Here is a 6000-nt window from a genome sequence, read left to right as displayed (position 1 = left end):
GATAGAGATGCTTCTCCCATAGAAGTCGGGAGTAGGTGCAGTAAAGTCACCCAGCACCTTCCTTGCATTGTTGGCATTGTTGTTGTTTTCGGCTGCCATGTCTTCTTCTTTGAGAATTTGGTTAGGTCATCTACAGAGAGTTGTGCCTTAGCTTCTCTTAGCTTTCGCTTCAAGGTCCTTTCAGGTTCAGGGTCAGCTTCAACAAGAATGCCTTTGTCTTTGCTCCTGCTCATATGAAAGAGAAGAGAACAAGAAAATGTGGAATCCTCTATGTCACAGTATAGAGATCCTTGAGGTGTCAGAGGAAAAGAAAAATAGAAGGAAGAGGTAGAAGAATTCGAACTTAACAGATAGAGTTCGAATTGTTGCATTGAGAAGGAGTGGTACTCCATAAATAGAAGGATGTGAGAAGAGAGGAAGAAATTTTCGAAAATCAAGTGAAATATTTTGAAAACATTTTTGAAAAACTTTAATTGATTTTCGAAAATCAAGAGTGAGAAAGAGATCAAGTAATTTTTTTGAAAAGATTTTGAAATTAAAGAAACCAAAAGATATGATTGAAAATTAGTTTGAAAAGATATGATTGAAAAAATATGATTTGAAAACAATTTTAAAAGATTTGATTTGAAAACAATTTTTAAAGATATGATTTTAAAAAAAAATTTAATGACTTGCCTAACAAGAAAAGATATGATTCAAAACATTAAACCTTTCTCAGAAAAGGCAATAAACTTGAGATGTTCATCAAATCATTAATTGTTAGAAGTATCTTTGAAAGGAAGAAATTGATTTTGAAAACATTTGATTGAAAAATTTTATTTGAAAAGATTTGATTTTGAAAACTTTGAAAACTTGAAAAATTTGATTTGAAAACAAAATCTTCCCCCTTTTGCCATCCTGGCGTTAAACGCCCAGAATGGTATCCATTCTGGCGTTAACACCCAAATGCTAACCTTTTTGGGCGTTAAACGCCCAACCAGGTACCCTGGCTGGCGTTTAAACGCCAGTTTGTCCTTATTCACTGGGCGTTTTGAACGCCCAGCTTTTTCTGTGTATTCCTCTGCTGCATGTTCTGAATCTTCAGTTCCCTGTACTATGACTTGAAAATAGAACCAAGATCAAATAAACAAGGCATGCAAGACACCAACTTAAGATAGACACTAGACTCAAACAGAAACATAAATCTTTTTTTGGTTTTTATGGTTTTGTAATTTTTTGTGCTTTTTTCGAAAATTATATGAAATAGAAAATGAAGGTTTCAGAATTCTCAATTTTGAATTCCAGGAATTATTGCAATGCTAGTCTAGACTCCGTCCAGGAATTAGACATGGCTTCACAGCCAGCCAAGCTTCCAAAGAAAGCTTCGTCCAAACACTAGACATGGCCAATGGCCAGCCAAGCCTTAGCAGATCATTGCTCCAATGGCAAGATTGATGGAAATCAACAAGCTATTGTGATGATCAGTTGAAACCTCGGTCCAATAAGATTAGACATGGCTTCTTAGCCAGCCAGATTTCAGCAGATCATCATGAAACTCTAGAATTCATTCTTAAGAACTCTGAAGAAAAATACCTAATCTAAGCAACAAGATGAACCGTCAGTTGTCCATACCCAAGAACAATCCCCGGCAACGGCGCCAAAAACTTGGTGCTGTTGCCGGATTTTGGCACTGATGTCACCGACCAAAGCTTGCTCAAAACTCGAACAATCCCCCCCAACGGCGCCAAAAAATTGTGTGCACGAATTGTGATCACTACAACTTCGCACAACTAACCAGCAAGTGCACTGGGTCGTCCAAGTAATAAACCTTACGCGAGTAAGGGTCGATCCCACGGAGATTGTTGGTATGAAGCAAGCTATGGTCACCTTGTAAATCTTAGTCAGGCAGACTCAAATGGTATAGATGATGAATAAAACATAAAGATAAAGATAGAGATACTTATGTAATTCATTGGTGAGAGCTTCAGATAAGCGTATGAAGATGCCTTCCCTTCCGTCTCTCTGCTTTCCTATTGTCTTCCAATCCTTCTTACTCCTTTCCATGGCAAGCTTATGCAAGGGTTTCACCGTTGTCAGTGGCTACCCCCATCCTCTCAGTGAAAATGTTCCTATGCTCTGTCACAGCATATGGCTAATCAGCTGTCGGTTCTCGGTCAGGCCGGAATAGAATCCAGTGATTCTTTTGCGTCTGTCACTAACGCCCCGCCTGCTAGGAGTTTGAAGCACGTCACAGTCATTCAATCATTGAATCCTACTCAGAATACCACAGACAAGGTTAGACCTTCCAGATTCTCTTGAATGCCGCCATCAGTTCTCGCCTATACCACGAAGACTCTGATCTCACGGAATGGCTGGCTCGTTTTTCAGGCGAGCACTCGGTTGTCAGGCGATCAACCATGCATCGTGTATCAGGAATCCAAGAGATAAACACTAGAGCCTTGTTGCTTGTAGAACAGAGTGGTTGTCAGTCACTTTGTTCATAAGTGAGAATGATGATAAGTGTCACGGATCATCACATTCATCAAGTTGAAGAACAAGTGATATCTTGGACAAAGAACAAGCGGAATTGAATAGAAGAACAATAGTAATTGCATTAATACTCGAGGTACAGCAGAGCTCCACACCTTAATCTATGGTGTGTAGAAACTCCACCGTTGAAAATACATAAGAACAAGGTCTAGGCATGGCCGAATGGCCAGCCTCCCAAATGATCTAAGATAGCATGAAACTCAAAGATAGCTACCAATATCTGATCTAAGAACTAGATGTACAAAGATGAAAATACAATAGTAAAAGGTCCTATATATAGAAAACTAGTAGCCTAGGGTGTACAGAGATGAGTAAATGACATAAAAATCCACTTCCGGGCCCACTTGGTGTGTGCTTGGGCTGAGCAATGAAGCATTTTCGTGTAGAGACTCTTCTTGGAGTTAAACGCCAGCTTTTATGCCAGTTTGGGTGTTTAACTCCCATTTTGGTGCCAGTTTCGGCGTTTAACCCTGGAATTCCTGAGGGTGACTTTGAACGCCGGTTTGGGCCATCAAAACTTGGGCAAAGTATGGACTATCATATATTGCTGGAAAGCCCAGGATGTCTACTTTCCAACGCCGTTGAGAGCGCGCCAATTGGGCTTCTGTAGCTCCAGAAAATCCACTTTGAGTGCAGGGAGGTCAGAATCCAACAGCATCTGCAGTCCTTTTCAGTCTCTGAATCAGATTTTTGCTCGGATCCCTCAATTTCAGCCAGAAAATACCTGAAATCACAGAAAAACACACAAACTCATAGTAAAGTCCAGAAAAGTGAATTTTAACTAAAAACTAATAAAAATATAATAAAAACTAACTAAAAGATACTAAAAACATACTAAAAACAATGCCAAAAAGGGTACAAATTATCCGCTCATCAGAAAGCTGGCGCTGAACGCCAGTAACAAGCATGGAACTGGCGTTCAACGCTAGAAACATGCTACACATGGGCATTGAACGCCCAGAACATGCATCACCTCGGCGTTTAAATGCCAGAATGGTATGCAAAGGCATTTTACATGCCTAATTGGTGCAGGGATGTAAATCCTTGACACCTCAGGATCTGTGGACCACACAGGATCATCTCAGGATCTGTGGGCCCCACAGGATCCCCACCTAACATATTCCCACCTTACCTCCTAATCCTATAACACTCTTCCCCAAAACACACTTCCCAACAACTTCAATCTCTCTTCCCAATTACCCCCTTCACCACTCACATCCATCCACTCTTCCCCATAAACCCCACCCACCTTCAAAATTCAAAAACACTTTCCCACCCAAACCCACCCTAAATGACCGAAACTACACCCTCTCCCCTCCCTATATATACCCTTCCATTCTACTTCATTTTCACACAACACAACCCCCTCTTCTATACCTTGGCCGAATCCATCTCCCCTCACTCTCCTCCATATTTTCTTCTTAAGTTTCATGCTCACACAAAGAGGAATTGAAGCAAATCCAGACAAGTGTCAGGCCATACTCAACATGAAGAGCCCAACCTGTGTCAAAAGAAGTACAGCAACTCAATGGGAGATTGGCCGCCCTATCCCGATTCCTAGCAGGAGCTGCGATAAGATCACTCCCCTTCTATGCTACTTTAAGAAAGGGAAAATAGTTCGAATGGACAACAGAATGTGAACAAGCCTTCCAATACTTTAAAAAGTTCTAAGGACGGCCACCTATCCTATCTCGACCACGAGAAGGAGAACCACTCATATTATATCTCGCAGTAGGAAGCCGGTCAATAGCCTCAGCACTAGTCAGAGAAGACGAGAATGGACAACAACCCGTATACTTCATCAGCAAAGCACTACAAGGATCCGAGCTGAACTACCAGAAAATAGAAAGATTCGCCTATACTCTCATTCTAACATCCCGACGACTCCGCCCTTACTTCCAGGCTCACACCATTAAGGTTCGAACTAACCAGCCCCTAAAAGGAATATTGCAGAAAACAAATTTAGCAGGCAGAATTTTACAATGGGCAGTTGAGCTGTCAGAATTCGACCTCCAATATGAAGCTCGGACGGCCATCAAATCACAGTATCTGGCCGACTTTATCGCAGAATTCACAGATGTTGAGGAAACCCTCACAGAATGGAATCTCTATGTGGACGGTTGATGAGCGGATAATTTTTACGCTTTTTGGCATTGTTTTTAGTATGTTTTTAGTATCTTTTAGTTAGTTTTTATTATATTTTTATTAGTTTTTAGTTAAAATTCACTTTTCTGGACTTTACTATGAGTTTGTGTGTTTTTCTGTGATTTCAGGTATTTTCTGGCTGAAATTGAGGGATCTGAGCAAAAATCTGATCCAGAGACTCAAAAGGACTGCAGATGCTGTTGGATTCTGACCTCTCTGCACTCGATGTGGATTTTCTGGAGCTACAAAAGCCCAATTGGCGCGCTCTCAACGGCGTTGGAAAGTAGACATCCTGGGCTTTCCAGCAATATATGATAGTCCATACTTTGCCCAAGATTTGATGGCCCAAACCGGCGTTCAAAGTCACCTCAAGAAATTCCAGCGTTAAACGCCGGAACTGGCACCAAAATGGGAGTTAAACGCCCAAACTGGCACCAAAGCTGGCGTTTAACTCCAAGAGGAGTCTCTACACAAAAAATGCTTCATTGCTCAGTCCAAGCACACACCAAGTGGGCCCGGAAGTGGATTTTTATGTCATTTACTCATCTCTGTACACCTTAGGCTACTAGTTTTCTATAAGTAGGACCTTTTACTATTGTATTTTCATCTGGGGATCTTAGATCATCTTTAGGTCTTTGAATCCTTTGATCACTGGGAGGCTGGCCTCACGGCCATGCCTAGACCTTGTTCTTATGTATTTTCAACAGTGGAGTTTCTACACACCATAGATTAAGGTGTGGAGCTCTGCTGTACCTCGAGTATTAATGCAATTACTATTGTTCTTCTATTCAATTCCGCTTGTTCTTTGTCCAAGATATCACTTGTTCTTCAACTTGATGAAGGTGATGATCCGTGACACTCATCATCATTCTCACTCATGAACAAAGTGACTGACAACCACTCTTGTTCTACAAGCAATCAAAGCTCTAGTGAATATCTCTTGGATTCCTGATACACGATGCATGGTTGATCGCCTGACAACCGAGTGCTCGCCTGACAAACGAGCCAGCCATTCCATGAGATCAGAGTCTTCGTGGTATAGGCGAGAACTGATGGCGGCATTCAAGAGAATCCGGAAGGTCTAACCTTGTCTGTGGTATTCTGAGTAGGATTCAATGATTGAATGACTGTGACGTGCTTCAAACTCCTAGCAGGCAGGGCGTTAGTGACAGACGCAAAAGGATCGATGGATTTTATTTCGGCCTGACCGAGAACCGACAGCTGATTAGCCATATGCTGGGACAGAGCATGGGAACATTTTCACTGAGAGGATGGGAGGTAGCCATTGACAACGGTGAAACCCTACATGAGCTTGCCATGGAAAGG

The sequence above is a fragment of the Arachis stenosperma genome, chromosome 10, assembly GCF_014773155.1.
Source record: "Arachis stenosperma cultivar V10309 chromosome 10, arast.V10309.gnm1.PFL2, whole genome shotgun sequence".
NCBI lineage: Eukaryota > Viridiplantae > Streptophyta > Magnoliopsida > Fabales > Fabaceae > Arachis > Arachis stenosperma.
The sequence above is the reverse complement of the archived record's forward strand: the minus strand, read 5'-3'. Positions refer to the sequence as shown.